This window comes from Rattus norvegicus, chromosome 5 (genome assembly GCF_021556685.1).
Source record: "Rattus norvegicus strain SHRSP/BbbUtx chromosome 5, alternate assembly SHRSP_T2T, whole genome shotgun sequence".
NCBI classification, from domain to species: Eukaryota; Metazoa; Chordata; class Mammalia; order Rodentia; family Muridae; genus Rattus; species Rattus norvegicus.
The window spans coordinates 112,141,958-112,161,018 of record NC_141538.1 but is presented as its reverse complement, the minus strand read 5'-3'; positions in this window follow the sequence as shown (position 1 = coordinate 112,161,018).

Below are 19,061 nucleotides of genomic sequence, written 5' to 3'. Positions count from 1 at the left end.
TTTTGAATTGCATCCAAATGGACTCATAATGGACCTGAGAGTGACTTGAAGTGAAAGCAAAGAACTGTATTGCACTCTTCTCTGGATACTGTGCATTTGATTATCTAGGACTTTCCAGTAATGGACTATATGCCCTTCCAAAACCATAGAGGCTATACAACATATTTTGGAATATGTAGTGGCACACATAAATTTATGATATGCCCATATTTCTATTACATAGTAATTTATAACTATCTTAATGTAATTTTACAGACTTCCTAAACTATCATCTTCACTTGTTTCCAAAGATCCTTTCAAGTCAGCAGGGTACGTAACTGCTGAGCCATTTCAACAGCTCCCAAATCTTAATGTCAACATGACATCCAAGTGATTACGTACGTTGAACAATAGTTAATTTTGGACTTAGGAATTGTTCTCATTTAGAGTGCCAGGGTAACTATGTGCTCAATAAATTACCTTATCATTTTCAGGTTGCAATAGCTTCCTGGAGGTAATATTGGTTTCTATGTATAGAATCATGATATTAGAAGAGCAAAATATATGATGTCATAATATATAATATAGAGTAACAAGAAGCCATGCAAAACATTCCAGATATGTTTTTGGAGAGATATTTCTAAACCTTAAAACATAGATAGTTAATGGAACTGGATAGCACTCTTCTCCCATAAACTTATGGAGGCCCATGGAGCTTTCTAAAACAAGAAAATATCTCCATGAGATCTTTAATGCTGAATGAAATGCAGTAGAAAGGAAAATTAAGGAAAAAAATCATGTAGTACAAGAGGGGAGACAAACACTTCAAAATACATGATAATTAAGATAAATTTGACCTCTAGATTATTACATTGAGAAATTGTTATGCAATACTTGACTAAGACATCTTCATCAGCTACCTTGGTGTGCCATGGGGGAAAATGTACTTCTGTATGTGCAATGACTAAGCCAGTCTCTAACAATTGCACTGTCTAAAAGTAAATTCTTCACTTTGATGTAAAGCAAATACACTATAGTGTCAACGTGGGAGGAAAATGTCTTCTGTGGTATGTTTAAATCAACTGCTATATTAGTTAGAGCAGTAATATTCAGAGAGAGCTGGCCCTCTGGTGAAGTAATACACTCTACAAATCTATTTTAATGGAGCTATATTAGCAAGTTAGTTGAAATCAATAAATGTATCTAGAGATCCTAAATTGAACATGAGAGAGGACTTATGGGAAGGCAAGGCACAATGGTAGCTCAGACTCACTGGACATAACAGTCCAGGTAAAATTTGGCCTAATTGTACCCACACCATTGAAACGATGTATAATACCTTCACTCTTAAAATTTACGATGTAATGAGCATATTCCAAAAGAGTTCATCCAGTATCTTTTAAGTCTTCTGATAAACTCCCAGAAGCAGACAAAGAAAAATCACTCTCAATTCTAGAAGCCAATAAAAAAATGTATTCAAATATACTGTGAAGATGATATGCACCAAGGTTCATGAGAAGAGAGGTTCTTGAGTTAAAGAATGAGATGGGGTAGCCATCATAGACAATGTGGAACTTCAGTAGAGATGAGGAGGCACAATATGGAGTATAATGAAGGGAAATGTACAGGTGTCCAGCCAGTCAAACAAATAATTAGCACTATGATATGCCAGCAATTGTTCAAGGTTTTAAGGGACATGGAGTCATGCTGATTTCAATTAATTAAAACATTGGCAACAAAGAGAACTTCAATTAGTGAGTGTATTCATTGGTCTTCCCTCTTGTACACACACACACACACACACAAAATAATCTCATTCATATATGGAATTTAGAGGAACTTAACATCAAAGCAGTCTTCACTCTTTACCAGTTCATTTTTTCACCTATTCATTTTGTGCTGAGTACATCTATGAGCCAAGTATTCAGCATAGTGCTGGAGATGTACAGAGCTATGACAAAGTTCCATTTTAGCATTAAAGCCACCAAAATGCTGTAATATCATTTAATGCAGTTGTCTAGAACATGGAAGAATCCCCAAGTCAAAAGAATATCTGAGTGATGGAAAAAAATGGCTAATCAGGTAAGAGCCATTACTACTCTTCTGGAGGACCTGGACTCTACTTTTATTACCCACATAGTGGATAAAAACTATCTGTAACTGCAATTTCTGGGTATCCAATGCCTCCGAGGATTCCAAACGTGCATGAGATACACAGACATGCACGCCAGCAAAACATCTATAAACATAAGCTATAAATACTTTTAAGAGAATATCTCCAAAGATTTCCTGCTTTCTCCTTATAAATTGACTCCTTACAACTGAAACTAAAAGCAGTCACCTTTCTGTCTCTGCTTTGGGTAAGTTTTTCTTAACACTCATATGGAACAAGGCACAGAGACAGAAGTAAGGATGCTTTCTCCTATCCCTGAAAGATATCTTGGCCCTAGAGAAAAGTTAACCAAATTTTTAAAAAGCTAAAATATCGGTTGAAACCAGAAGACTTCCTTATAATTCTGCTAAGAGCTGGGTTGATCAGAATTTACACTCAGCCTTTCTTTTGGCCAGCAACTCACACCACTGTTCCACCAAGCCCAAAAACCATCTTGAGAGCATTGCCCAGTTATTACCCGTTCTCCTTCCTAGCAGCCATAAAGCCAGCAATAGTCTGTTCATCCATAAGCTTCCTTTTGTTCTTAAATCCTCAACTTTAAAAGTCAAAAGACATTCCTAAGTAAGATTTAACCAGTATGTAAATCGTAATGCAAGAGTCAGGTACCAAGTTTTATGTCCAATTACCAACAAGGTCCTTGACACAGCCATGCTCAACACTACATGCAGAATTGATTTAGATAACTAAAAATATTTTGTCAGTATTAAATTTTACCATCGCACACAACTTTCTATGACAGCAAAAGAGATATCTAACTTACAATGATTGATTATTGAAGGTCATCTGAACCCATTTATATCCTAATATATGTTGCTTCATGTTGGAATTATGCTTTTGAACACCTTTTAAACAATCTCTGAGCATCAGCAAAAAAAAAATTCTAGATTTGAAGGATATATCTTTTAATCTTTTCCTCTTGTAAGTCACCCAACTAATATAAATGTGTCTATTTTATCTCCCTTAAAACAATTGACTGATACACTACTCATGTTTAGTGAAGAAAGCAAATGCTATATATGTTAAAACAACCAGTAAAAAACAAACAAAAAAAAACTATAGAAAAACATAACAAAGATCAAAACTATAGGAACTTCTAACACATCAGTCAGTGTTTTTCAGTCAGAAGTGTATGCAGAAACTCCCCACTGCCAACATCATCTTCAAAGAGCATATGCTATATTCATTACAGCAGTGTTTAAGAGGACAATTACCACATTCTGAGGAATACTGACAGCTACACCCTGGAAACATTTCTACTGCTTTAAGACTAAACTAGGCTTGCAATTATTAACTGCATTGTTCTCTGTTGCTGCTCAGATCTTAGTTTGATGTTAATTTATCTGTCTTTGTTAAATGCCAAGTAGGTGGACTACAAACAGAATAGTGGACTTGCCCTGCATATGCTTGGAGGTTCCTGCCACTCTGCTTTAAAAGGTCACTGGTTCAATGCTGTATGTATTAGAAGTGAAGGTTTGTTTGTGACTGGAACAATTTCCTGGCTTCCTCAGCGTAGAACTAGAAGTGATTTACAGAGATAAACATTTAACCACTGACAAGAAAAAACACAATATATTGACAAGAAAAAGCACAATACATAGCCATATAAAGAAAAAATGTCCTCTGAGAGCTAATCAGCTCAGATCTTATATGCTGTGTTTTCAACGTTTGTATTTTGAGTATATAATTATGCACAGAGAGATGTAACTTTTAAACATTAACTATATCGTTTTAAATTGGGAAACAATATGATCACAGTTATGTAAAACGTTAGAAAGGTTGAATGTTAGCCACCTTCCATTCCATTTCTCCCTATGGCACATAGATGAACCCAGAGCAAACCTATTGACCTATCCTTCTAATATTTTAGAATAAGTAAACTCAGAGTTTACAACCTAAAAATTGTTAAGCCTTAACACATCCAAGCCCAAATACCTGTATCTATCTGAATCTATATATATACAGTGTATCTATCCTATATCTGGATCTGTGTTTATACAATCTATCTTATATCTTTATCTGTGTAAATATACAGTGTATCTCTCTTTAATGTGAGTACAAATTAATTAATTTGCCCTATACACAGGCTCTTTCCAGTAGAAACAAGCAGTCTGTAGTGAAAGGTGAACTTGGAAAAAGCAGGAGCGATGATCAATACCCTGTTAAACTGGACCACAAGAAATCTAATCCCTAGTGGCTCACAAAGCCAAAAAGGGCAAGAAGTTAATGGGGGCAAGATAGCAAATCTACACTATAATTTAATTTGCGAGTTGAAAAACTGTGACTATTTTGCCAAGAACTCTTTTATCACCTTTCCTTCAGCAGCACAAATTCATGATTTTCAGTCTTTCATTCGATTTGAATTAAACATACAGAGACGAAAGAGAAATCAAATCCCCAAAAGATTTTATTTGACAAATATTTTAGTGGATTTCATAAAACAAAATTTTCCTCCAGTTGTATCCTTCTTTTCATGTTAAGAAACAAAGCCACACTGGAGTTTTGTGTTTGTTTGTTTTGTTTTGTGGGGTTTTTTTGCGGGGGAGGAGTGTAGGGGATTTACATCTAAAACTTAGATCAACATGATCAAACTAAAATTCTCTCAAATATGTGTACAGATCACTATAGTCACCATTCTGTGTGTTAAAGATACAAGGACTGTAACAGTAATTTGTTACCCCTTTGTGCTCCTGACAGGTTGCATTGCATGTGTAAACCTTCCCAGTAGCTATCTAGATTGGGAACGAAACACACACACACACACACACACACACACACACACACACACACACACCAGTTAACTAGCTCAAAAGTTGGGTGGTTCTCTGTTATTCCAGAGTTAACATCATTTAAAATCTATATCAGGTCTCTGCTGCCCCAGACTCAGTGGGGAAGTGGCCACCAGAGCCACTTACCCAAATTCTTACCTGACTGAGCCATCCTATATGCCTCTCATGACAATTCTGCTTCTTCCTCCCTTGTCTCTCCCAAGCCCAAGAATCCTAAAAGTCCTGCCTCTGTCTGTCCTGCCCACCCATTGGCTGCTGGCATCTTGCCTCAGTGTCTTACATGCAGACAGTTGTTTAAGCAGTTTAATTAACCTTATAACACAAGCAGCATTAGGCCAAACCCACTTCAAGGGACTCAAGATAATTCATGTCTGTACCCTCAATAAATGAGAAATAGTTGAAAGTCAGAAATCTTAGAAAGTATAAGTATGTAATACATATTTATAAATTAAGAATATTTATAAATACTTCTGTATTTTTATAGTAAATAATAAAACCCAGACAAATGATTTCATAAAATTCTTCCACACAGCAATTTAAATATGCATTAGCATCAGATGACATCGATGGTGATGGTGATGATGATGATAATGATGGTGATGGTGATGATGATGATGGTGATGATGATGTTATTCTCCTGCAGCCTGAAGGTTATGCTGAAGACAGAAAACTAGGAAAGTGCTATAAAAGGATAAATTTCTGGTCAGTGGTACACCTCTGAATTAAGTTTTCAAAGATTAATAAGAAACATAATTCAACACATTGCAAAGACTGTGGAGGGTAGCTTCACACTGCGCAAGTGGTTCAGAACCCTCTAAAAGCATTGGGCAGACTCTGAATCTTCTTGAATGACAGCTCAGGGAGAGTCCCAAACACCCTGAGGAGCCTTCTATCTGGACTCCAATCTACTTGTGTTCCAGATTTATACTCTTATATCATCTGGTAAGAATTTTTTATATGATCAATTTGTTAGCATCAAATAAAGTGATACCATGTTTCTTTATGTGATATCTATTTGTCCTGCTACTTTGGCTATAGACCAGAGATTTCCTTCTTAAGAACTAAACATATTAATATGTTTGGATCTTAACTGCAATAACAATTACGTCATTCTACCTCTTTAATGTATGTATACTACAGTATATTTTTATTTTTTAAATTTATTTAGCAAACTTTTATTCATTATCAGATGTCAATTTAAAAATTGTCATGAAAATACACACAAAATTGTAAATGTCGCTTCCAACATTAGCATGGGTCTCATCCAAGAGAAGAGAAAATGTCAAAATACTACTAATAACAATAGCACAAATTAATGGTTAAATCGTAGTAATTGAAATCCAAGATGAAATTGCCGGCTAGGAGTATCTTCTCTAGACTGATGATCAGGAACAAAGTCCTTGAGAACCACACTTACAGGCTAGGGAGCTAGCTCAGCAGGTAAAAGAGCTAGCTGCTCTCGCAGAGGACAGGAATTTGATTCCAAGCACCTGTGTCAAGGTGGCCCACAACCCCCAAAACTCTAGCTCCAGGAGATCTGACATGTTCTGACTTCAGTAGGCATCCACAAACATGTGGCATACACACTCTCACACAAGTACACATAGATAAAAATAAAAATAAGTATTTTAAATAAAAAAATACCAGTTTTAAATCTAGAATGTATACCAAATGATGCTCCAATATATAACAAGGACACATGCTCCACTATGTTCGTAGTGGCCTAATTTATAATAGCCAGAAGCTGGAAAGAACCCAGATGCTCTTCAACAGAGGAATGGATACAAAAAATGTGGTACCTCTACAAAATGGAGTACTACTCAGATATTAAAAACAATGACTTTATGAAATTCATAGGCAAATGGATGGGACTAGAAGGTATCATCCTGAGTGAGTTAACACAATCACAAAATAAGCACATGGTATGCACTCACTGATAAGTGGATATTAGCCCAAAAGCTCAAATTATCCAAGATGCAATTCATAGACTATATGAAACTCAAGAAGAAGGACAACCAAAGTGCGGATACTTCAGTCCTTCTTAAAGGGGGGAACAAAATATTCATAGGAGGAGACTGAAGGAATAGCCATTCAGATCCTGCCCCATCTGGGGACCCAGTCCATATACATATAGCCACCAAACCCAGACAATATTGCTGATGACAAAAAGTGCATGTTGAGAGGAGCCCAATATAGATATCTCCTGAGAGGCTCTGCCAGAGCATGACAAATACAGAGGCGAATGCTAGCAGCAAACTATTGAACTGAGAACAGGGTCCCCATTGGAGGAGTTAGAGAAAGGATTGAATGAGCTGAAGGGGCTTGCAACAATAAGTACAGCCATACCAACCAACCAGAGCTCCCAGAGACTAAACCACTACCTAAAGAGTACACATGGACTGACCCATGGCTCCAGCTGCATATGTAGCAGTGAATGGCCTTGCTGGGCACCAATCGGAGGTTAGGTAACAAAGCTGGACCTCCCAATGTAGGGAAATATCAGATTTGGCAGGCAGGTAGTGGTGGGTGGTTGGGGAGGGGGAACACCCTCTTAGAAGAAGGGGGAGGAGGATGGGATAGGGGGTTTATGGACCAGAAACCAGGTAAGGGAATAGTATTTGAAATGTAAATTAAAAAATCTAATTTAAAAATGTTGTAATAATAAATAAATAAATAAAATAGAAAAAATGGATAATTCTCTTTATTTTCATACTTTTCTTGTAGATAAAATAGATTTTTCATATAATATATTCTAATTATGGTTTTTCCCCACCTCTCTAAAATATTTAAGCAAATGAAAAGCAGGAATACAAGATCTAAAGATATGATAATATATTTTGAGTATTTAAAAAAGTTAAAGAAGCTGAAAGGAAGAAGATTGGTAGGAAAAACAGTGGCCCAGCTTTGTAGACCATCAGAGAGTTTTCATTTTCCTTCTAAGAGTCATACAATGACTTTGAAGAATGAAGCAGGCCTACATTTTAAAAGATTACTTAGTTCCTCAACACTGGAAAATTAAAAGCTGTAGTGATTAAAATATGTTGTTGTGCAGGAATACATAGGAAGCAGGACAAGAGTGTAGAACAAGAAAGGTATGGTAAAATGGCCTAGGTGATATGTTCTACTTATAGTGTATAAAAGTCTTCATGAACGCATCATAAATAGTTAAATGAATTTTAATAACAATGAAATCAAGTGATTTTCTTTTTTCAATGAAATACCCTAAGTGTGTAGAATATTTAAACCCTTCCCTATATAGAAGACCATTCTTGATTTCATTCAGAATCATTTAGCCGTAAAGAGTGTCATGGAGTTAACATGGTTACAGGTTAGCTCATGTTGACAGAACCAACCCATTGAACCAGAATAGTAAGAATAATGATTATAGGAGAGGGGAGAAGCCATGGCAGGTGATGTTAATATTCTGCTCTATATATTTATAGGTTGTTATTAATGTTCCTAGGGATGGATGGTACTGGGCTTTGTATGTTTAAGTGGGCAATTACATCTTACCAATTGGGTCAAAGATTATTGTGTTGTGTGTTCTTTTATGTGAGGGTTTGAGTGTAGGAAAGTGTGCGGCTGGGCTGTGTTTCGGCCAAGATATCAAGGAGATATCATGGGGCACCGAGGTGTAGACTTACCGGGTAAAAGACACCAATACTTTTTATTTTTATATTTTTACAACAACAGATGGCGAGCCAAGGTGATGAGCAAGAATCCACTAGTAATCCTGAGAGTTGAGAGAAAGTTTTTATTTTCTAAGAGGTGGCCAGCGCCATGTTAAGTCATGTGATATCTAAAGCTTGGGAATTCAAACAAAGAAAGGGGAAGCACCTGGGCTGGCAGGCTGTAGGTCCCCTACTGTGTGATAAATAATGACAACTCTGAGAGTTAGAGATTAAAAGCTGCTTTTTAAATTAAGTTGTTTAGGAAGTCCTTCGGGATACTCATATTCTTTTTAACGTGGGCTCCACGGGAATTTTGGGTTGAAATTCTAGACAAGCTACTTCTTAATTACAGGTATTATTAAAAGGCGATTGAGTTTGTTTTTAGAAAGAAGAGAGTAAAGAGATTACCCAAATCACGTGGTGATTTTCATCTATGGTTCAGAACTTAGATAGGGAAAAATTAGTCACTACCTCCAAGTAGAGAGTTGTGATGAAATGTCTGAAACACCACGGAGAGTGAATGCAGGCATATATTGTAGAAGTTATTAAGGTTAAAGAAAAATCTGTGGCTCCGGGTAGAGAGCTTAACAGATGGATATAGTTTGGGTTAAATTCCTGAGTTTTAAGTTGTTTATTGGTATTAGAATTGATAGGTGTTTAAGTTTGTTTTAAGGAGAGTAAAGAGATTACCCAAATCACGTGGTGATTTTCATCTATGGTTCATAACTTAGGGGAAAATTAGTCACTACCTCCAAGTAGAGAGTTGTGATGAAATGTCTGTAACACCAGGGAGAGTGAATGTAGGCATATATTATAGAAGTTATTAAGGATAAAGAAAAATCTGTGGCTCCGTGTAGAGAGCTTAACAGATTGAGATATCTTGGGCAAAAGTCTTGGTTTGATGTGTTGCTTTTTTTTTTTTTAATTTTTATTAACTTGAGTATTTCTTATATACATTTCGAGTGTTATTCCCTTTCCCGGTTTCCGGGCAAACATCCTCCTCCCCCCTCCCCTTCCTTATGGGTGTTCCCCTCCCAACCCTCCCCCCACTGCCGCCCTCCCCCCATAGACTAGTTCACTGGGGGTTCAGTCTTAGCAGGACCCAGGGCTTCCCCTTCCACTGGTGCTCTTACTAGGATATTCATTGCTACCTATGGGGTCAGAGTCCAGGGTCAGTCCATGTATAGTCTTTAGGTAGTGGCTTAGTCCCTGGAAGCTCTGGTTGCTTGACATTGTTGTACTTTTGGGGTCTCGAGCCCCTTCAAGCTCTTCCAGTTCTTTCTCTGATTCCTTCAATAGGGGACCTATTCTCAGTTCAGTGGTTTGCTGCTGGCATTCGCCTCTGTATTTGCTGTATTCTGGCTGTGTCTCTCAGGAGCGATCTACATCCGGCTCCTGTTGGTCTGCACTTCTTTGCTTCATCCATCTTGTCTAATTGGGTGGCTGTATATGTATGGGCCACATGTGGGGCAGGCTCTGAATGGGTGTTCCTTCAGTCTCTGTTTTAATCTTTGCCTCTCCCTTCCCTGCCAAGGGTATTCTTTTTCCTCATTTAAAGAAGGAGTGAAGCATTCACATTTTGATCATCCGTCTTGAGTTTCGTTTGTTCTAGGGATCTAGGGTAATTCAAGCATTTGGGCTAATAGCCACTTCTCAATGAGTGCACACCATGTATGTCTTTCTGTGATTGGGTTAGCTCACTCAGGATGATATTTTGCAGTTCCAACCATTTGCCTACGAATTTCATAAACTCGTTGTTTTTGATAGCTGAGTAATATTCCATTGTGTAGATGTACCACATTTTCTGTATCCATTCCTCTGTTGAAGGGCATCTGGGTTCTTTCCATTTTCTGGTTATTATAAATAAGGCTGCGATGAACATAGTGGAGCACGTGTCTCTTTTATATGTTGAGGCATCTTTTGGGTATATGCCCAAGAGAGGTATAGCTGGATCCTCAGGCAGTTCAATGTCCAATTTTCTGAGGAACCTCCAGACTGATTTCCAGAATGGTTTTACCAGTCTGCAATCCCACCAACAATGGAGGAGTGTTCCTCTTTCTCCACATCCTCGCCAGCATCTGCTGTCACCTGAGTTTTTGATCTTAGCCAATCGCACTGGTGTGAGGTGAAATCTCAGGGTTGTTTTGATTTGCATTTCCCTTATGACTAAAGATGTTGAACATTTCTTTAGGTGTTTCTCAGCCATTCGGCATTCCTCAGCTGTGAATTCTTTGTTTAGCTCTGAACCCCATTTTTTAATAGGGTTATTTGTTTCCCTGCGGTCTAACTTCTTGAGTTCTTTGTATATTTTGGATATAAGGCCTCTATCTGTTGTAGGATTGGTAAAGATCTTTTCCCAATCTGTTGGTTGCCGTTTTGTCCTAACCACAGTGTCCTTTGCCTGATGTGTTGCTTTTGATATTGGAATTGATAGAAGGTATTTGGTTTGTTTTATGAATTACTCTGCTAAAGACCATATGGCTCATTGATGCTGGCTGGCGAGGGTTTGTGGTTACTTTTGATATTTACCACAACAGGAAGCTCGAATTCTCTTAATGTGGGCTCCACGGGAATTTTGGGTTCATTTCCTGATATCACAGAGTACAAAAGTCTATCAGGCTCATTGTTTAACTTACTTCCTTTTTAAAAAATTGTTCCGTCTTCTTGATGGGTGTGACTTTGAGTTTTATGGTTATATTATTACTCCGGGAGAGAGTGCAAGATACAAGCTTTTCTGATTACAGACTAAGGAACATGGTATTTTGGGAGAAAGATTTTGTCTTTGTGCTTTTAAAAAGTGTGATTAGGCTCTGGAAACCTCACAGAGTCATACTGATCAGATTTGATAGAGGTAGACTGCCTGAAAAATTTACTCAGGAGAATCAAACAAAAAGATATCTCGATTCTAAACTTTTGTCTTGAAAGTTGTATTTTACAGAGTGTGACTACTACTTGGATTCCTGGTCTCAAGGACTTTCATCTGGGTCCAATCAAGACACATCCTGCTACAGCATTTGCTTCATTATTCCTACACCCTACCCCTAAGGATATCTCAACGCCCATGTACAGCCTGAAGAAGTTATGGAGGAGTCGTCGCCCCAATTCCCTGGACTTTGGGGGGCTGAAAGTGGTTATTCTAAAGTTGTTTTTATGAGGAATTTAGAAATGGTCGTAATTTAACAAGGAGGAATTAGGTAGATTGAGTTATACAGTCGTAATCTTATTTGTTAACTAAACTAAAATCATATCTTTGCTTTGATATAGAATTTATTTGTTAAACGTTTAAAAGTACAAGGTTTAAAGCCAGTCCTTCTATGACGTCATTACAAACTTCTGAGTTGATTACACATGTGAATTAAGGGCCAAATAGCAAACATATTACTGACTTTGTGAGAGAACTTTCAAGATATTATTAAGATATAAAGACAACAGTCCAGATTGTCTTATATAGATAGATGATTTTCAAAATGTCAGAAATCCACAAAATTTGAGATTTAAAGTTATTTATCTTTTGTTGAGACATATGTGCTCCTAACAGTTCCCCTTTGGTGGATTTAAGGAAGGATTTGAACATCCCTACCTCCAGGTGAGGCAATACTTTGTGGCTAAACAGCCACTGGACAAAACTGCCTGTTTCATCTGCAGACTAATACTGTCCAGAAAGGACAAATTATGCAGAATAGTTGACTGATAAACTCTGCCAAGGCAGGGTGATCAGCCCTTCAAAAATCTGCATTTCAAGAATCTGTCAGTTGATTTTGGGCCAGAAGGCTGAAGACTTGCACTCACATGTTGCTAACAGGGGACTGTGCTAGTGGAGATTTGTCTCTACAACCTCTCAGTTCTGGAAGCCGTGTTAGGCTTCCTATGTGTATAGATATTTGATCATTCAGAGATTTCTGATGGGGTTGAAGACTGATTATAGTCTCATAGCCTATCAGGCTGTTTAACTCTGAAAATACATATTTTATTAGATAGTTATCAGATAGTATACAAGCTAGCCAAGATATATATTTTAAGACTTTCTTGAGCTGGAATGGATAACTAAATGTTCTGTTTTACTGATATAGTCATGCACTGGGTGTTGAGAATGTGATATGCTTTACAAATTGTAGAATGGTTAAAATTGTGCTCAATCAATATATAAGTGAAAAGGTGTTTTAAGTGGACGAAAAGGGAAATATGTTGTGGTTTGCCCTGAAGTTACTGTATTTTGATGCTAATCCCACTGCCCCAAGGACAGCTGTCTAGTCACGTACTGAGGAATTAGGTGACTTCACCAGAGCCTGCCCATTAAATTTGTAAAGTACAGGTAAAGGGCAGGTACAGGATAGAAGGAGGCCTATCATTAGAGGAGAAGGAAGGATGGGTGGGAGAGAAGTTTGAAGGAAGAGGAGGAGACTAGAACAGGAGGAGGAGAGGAAGAGACAAGACAGAGGAGAGAGGGGAGAAGCCATGGCAAGTGATGTTAATATTCTGCTCTATGTATTTACAGGTTGTTATTATTGTTCCTAGGGATGGATGGTACCGGGCTTTGTATGTTTAAGTGGGCAATTATATCTTACCAATTGGTCAAAAAAAAAAAAGAATAATGATTATAGTTCAAGAAAGAGAGTAGGCTGGATAGTAAGGAGACTGTCATCTGAAACCTGTGAGAGTTGAATCATAAGGATCTCCATCTAGGAGGAATATTCTTGTGGTTAGAGTGGAATTTACTGTCTACATTCCTGACAGTCCACCTTGGACATTGCCATAGTTTCCAGTTGTGAAATCTCAGTCATGCGAATTAGAATCATGTCTGTCTCTACCATGCCAAAAGGGCACTGAGGTTGAACAAACTTCAGTCCTGGTCAAATGCTGGGACCAGGGCATAGGCTACAGTTCTGTGCTGTCAGAGTGTGGCGTTCTGATAGTTTTGTTTTGGATTTCTGAACCACACTTGCAAATATTCCCTAATAGGGGACAGATTCAATTTTCTTGTTTTGTCTTTATTCATGGCTTTGCTTTCACAATTGGAAAACAGTCAAGGTCTTACCCTACATATGGATCACATAGTTGCTACAAAAGACAAACTGTAATATGAAAGAATTGCACGTCTCCTCATGAGCTAAATATGAATGTTAATCTATATGTATTTCTCCACTCGGCGATGATTCTAGAACAGAAATTCTTCCCAGATCCTATACCACCATTCTTAGCACATACTCTGTACTGCTATTTTAGAGGGTCTGTCTTGGAAAGGTTTGTTCTCTCTGTTGTTGTTGTTGTTGTTGTTGTTGTTGTTGTTGTTGTTGTTGTTGTTTTTGATGGACCAAGACTAAAAACAAATACCTAACTTCTACTTTAACTGTGTTGGCTACAGTTCAGTCTTGTGGTCTTACCCAACTGTCCAGGATGCTGAGAAATATAAGCAACTATATATGTACATAGAAAGGTGGTATATAGGTTGGTGAATATAAATATATCCAAAAGAGATATTTTAAAATAAATTTTTGTAATTCTGATATGACAAAGCTTTCTTAGGCAAGAGATAGTATATAGACATGATTAAGAAAAAAAAGGAATGACAGATTTTACTATATCAAAAGTTCAGTGAATTGCGATACAGAATAAACTCCTGCTCCCCTAATTTTTCTTGAGTATATACCTACCAAAACATTATAGCTAAGCTGAGTAATGGGATTGTAGAAATCATTTGGGGTGAAAATGGCCCTTTCTTATAAAGAAACGAGAAAAAAGTCATGGGATTAAAAAGTGTAGGAAGATTTTTAAGCTTACCAGTTCAAGTAAGCAAAAGTAAGGAAAAATCAGGATAGTTTACCATTGCTTCTTAATAACAGCAAAAAAGCATACCAGTGTTTTGGTCAGCTGCTGGTTGTATGCTCTCAGAGGACAGTTATGCTAGGCTGCTGCCTGCAACCATAACAGAGTATCATTAATAGTGTCAGGGATTGGTTCTTGCCCATGGGATGGGTCTCAAGTTGAGTCAGTCATTGGTTGGCCATTCCCTTAGTCTCTTTTCTGTCTTTGTCTCTGCACTTCTTATAAGCAGGACAAATATTGGGTCAAAGATTTGTGGGTAGGTTAGTGTCCTTATCCCTCTGCTGGGAGTTCTGCCTGGTTACAGGAGGTGGCCATTTCAGGCTCCGTATGCCACCCTGCTAGGGTTCTCAGCTAGTATCACCATACGGACTCCTTGGAGCCTCCCCCAGGTCAGGTCTCTGACATGGCCTAGAGTTGCTGCTCCCCCATCCCACCTGCCAGCAGCCAGTTTCTGTTTATTCTACCAGCCCTCTCTCCCTGCCTCTCCCTAATTCAGCCCCCAGTTCCCCTCCACATTCTCTCTCCCACCCAGATCCCTCCCTCCATCTGTATCCAGTGATCATTTTATGGCTCCTTCAGAGTGAGCTTAATCCAATTTTTACTACTCAAACACTAAATGATATGGAGCTATCCACTAAAGCATGGAAAACCTATAGGGTCATATGCTTAAAGAAAACTGACTCTTCTCTTCACAAAGCCAGCGCCATTCAATGTTCCTCATTAATTAAAGGTTAATTAATTAATTAATTAATTAAAGGTTCATGATCCCCTCCTTGGTCCATGCTAGAATGTTGACTGACTTGATCTTGTACAGACAACCACAGCTTCTGTGAGCTCCTCAGTGCAGCTGTCCTATCATATCTAGAAAACGCTACTTTGGTCCAGTTCTCCCCAGCCTCTGACTCATACAATCTTCCCAGCCCTTCTTCCATGATGATCCCTGAGCCCTGAGGAGATAAGGTATAATATGGCTGTCCCAGTTATTACTGAGCTCTTTACAGACACTATTCTCTGCCATTGGACCAAATGAGAGTTTCTACATTAACCACAACCCACTACACAAAGATGAGCTTTGAGAGCTGGACAGATCTATGGATATAGAAGTATGAACTTAGAAAGTAGTTTGATAATATAATTATTTAACAGAATAATAGTAATGGGTATTACCCTGGGGCCTATACCTCCACAACATTGTGCTTTGGCCCAAATTTATAGCACAAAGTGTGAGCCTTAAATACAATCAGAGAGTAGTTGTTTACCCTCCATAACCTCTGTACCACTACTACAACCATGGGCATATGTTGCCATTCTGGTCATTACTATTGCTCACAGGATTTATAGCTAGATAGGGTAGCTAGCAGAAAGCTTCCTGGTCAATGAAAACTTGAACTCTCCGAAGACATGTCTTGTCTGAAATGTAATGTGTCTTCAGCAACATCATCTTACCATCAAGTTCTAGTGGGCAACCAAGAGCAACTACTTTACTCGTATTTGTTTTGGGAGCCTATAGACACCCCTGACCAACAACTGGGAATTGAGATATACTAAACCTGGGGGGGGGCAGGAGGAGTTGATTGGTTTTGTTAACAACCCATGGCTTCTTGAAGGAACATTATCCCACATCAAAGTATTTCTTGTTGAATGTTTCAGTTGCTCCAAAATCTAGTACTAATACTCACCTCGCTTGACAAATATGGATGCCTAGATTTTTCCACACATTATAGAGACACCCTATGTCAAATATATCTATGTTTCTACAGAATATGAAATCATAGCACCTAGGATCTCAGTAGAATAGGGAACTTATATATTTATCTTTTTTATAAAAGAGGATATAAAATGGAAGTTTTCTTAAGGAAGTACAATGGAAAGCAGTGAAGGGGGAAACAGCTCTGAATTTTGCCTTCCTTTACCTAATAAATGTTGCAGGGAAGTAAGCCATTTCCATAATTCATGGGTATCCTGTGATGTGCAAGGTTATTTTTGAATTTGTTTCTCCTGTAAGAAAAGGTTTCCTTCCTAAAATTAGATAGTGAGTCTACTTCCAAAGCCAGTAATCAAACATAAGTTAAAGCTCCTTAAATAAGGGAGAGAACATTTCAGAGCTCTCAAATCATTAGAAATAGGTCACTGAGCGCTTCAATAAAACTTCAGAAAAGGTTCCAATAAAAAAGGTATTCTCATTAAGAAGCTGTAAAGTAACCCTGCTATCAAACAGGAGGAAAATCACATACGCAAAAGCAGCAAAAATATAGTCTATAAAGTCATTTAATGAAGCAGAAATTTGTATCTATGCCATATCTAATGCATTGCTAGAAATACCTCAGCAAATTCACTAATTATGAACCCGATGTTATCCACAGTTATTAGGGCGATTACTCACCAACACAAGATTTAAAGTTGGTTGTCTCTTGTACCATAGTTAGAAAAGAAATATTGGCACATATGTGGTCTGCTTAAATAGGTTAGAAAATGGGAGGGAATTTACTAACTATCCCTTTAATTATGCAAACACAGTTCCCATAATTCTGAAACTGAATTCTATAACACCCACAGATTTCCCCATAATCTAGCTGTAAATAGTAATTACAGTGTTCAGAGTAGGAAATGCTGTATTTTACGTTTTGTTTTTTTTTTTTTAAGTCTCTATTATTATCTCCTGCTTTAAGTCATTTGATAACTGTCTAAAACTTTACTGGTAGGGAAAGTTTTACATTCTTTGGAAATCCTATCTTTATTTTTATAAGAAGTATAAGAGAAATTTGTTCAGTCGCTTTCAAATTTAAGGACAGTGGGGGAAGACTTTCACTGTTGAAATTTAAAACACTATATTTAGCAGGTCCTCAGTGGATTGCATAATCACTTCAAGACTCTGGATTAACAATCAAAGAGAGCACAGACACTGACCTGCACTGGAGAAACCCTATACACACAACCAAAAATTCACCCTCCAGATAGCTTCCAGGTAACCTGCTAGGTAATAACACATGTCCCAGTGCTAATATGCTGCGAATCAGAAAAAAGAGCAACCTGATATGACCACATTAATAGTAAGGAACATAGCAACAGTCACATATTAGGAATCTGCTTCTAGGAATTTGGCATTATTCACTGGGCTCGGACAAGCAAGTAGACTCAGATAAGAATATTAGAAACAATAACCATGGGGCTTTGTTTACTACTTTGCTTAATTACTACCTTGTGTGATCTCTTTGCTTACTATGCTGCTTGATTATTATCTTGTGTGGTCCCTTGGCTTACTACTCTGATACTATCTTATGTGATCTCATTGTTTACTACTTGATTGCTTTGTCTTTGATGTAAGAACTAACCATGTTTTTGGGATGTACCCAGAATGATATAAAAGCAGGCTGGAGAAAAGTAAAGCTGCTTCAGCCTCAGCACTGACTGGAGTCATGTTATAGTTTTGTCTAATTGTCTTTGTCTTTTCAATCCTCGCTCCTTCCCTTGAGACCCTGTTGACTGACTGAGCTGGCTTGGTCAACAACATAATGTTTTTATTACTTCCTGGGATTGTCACATCTTGTACACCAGATGACACTTCCTAGTCCTTCAATGTCTATCCCCTCTCTTGTGACTTCCTCCCTAAGAAATCAAACTAAAAATAAGAAAAAAAGAAAAATTTAAAAAGCAAGTCCAGTTTGCATATCTATATGTTCACTAGAACATAGTCAAACTCTCAGCAGCCTGCCCCTTAAATAGAACTGAGTCCTCCTCCCACAGCCCTGCCAGAATCCATCAGTTGTGGAGAGCTACACATAAGCATCCTTATTCCACTTTTGAAGAGTCCTTTATGATGGCTTCCTATTTAAGCTGTTACTATTACTTATTGGGGGGTAGAGTTGAGAGTAGGATTTGTCACAGAAGCCATCCATATCCCTCTTTCTCAACTGTGTGTCTGTAGTTACAATATCATTGCAAAAGTACAGTCACAGTTACAGTCAGCAGGAGCACAGAAGTATATGGGCTTAAACATAGTGCACAGCATAACAGCACAGACTACAAACATGGCCCCTGGGTGCAGTAGGACCACAGACCAAGATGAGATCCTCAAAGGCAGCCAAGACCCTAGACATCAACATGGCCTCATGTGGCAGTGCAAGCACTCACATCAATATAATCTCTGGATGCAACACAGCACTCTCACATCAACAGGATGCAGCACAAACCACAAAAGTCCACATGAACTTTGGTGGTAACACAGGCGACAGACATCAACCCTAATTACAGTATGACCATGGACCCAGATATGACCCTTGTTGACAAGCACTGACCCAGATATCACCATACCTCAAGTGGCAGTGCAGACCATACACATCAGCCTGGCCCTGGGCAGCAAACTGGCTCATGGGCATCAACATGGCTTGAGGACTGATAGATGCATGGCCTTAGGTGATTACATAGGCCTCTTACATCAACATGCTCCCATCCCCAGGCACCAAGGCTTCAGTCAGTGTGTCTCATGAATCTCAGAGTCATATGGATCTCAGGCTTCATGTTGTCCTCAGCTTGGGACAACAGCAGGGACCACAGACATCAACATGGCATCTGGTGACATCATGGACCATGGTGATCCTTCAAATAAATCCAAAGCAGAAAGTGAGCAAA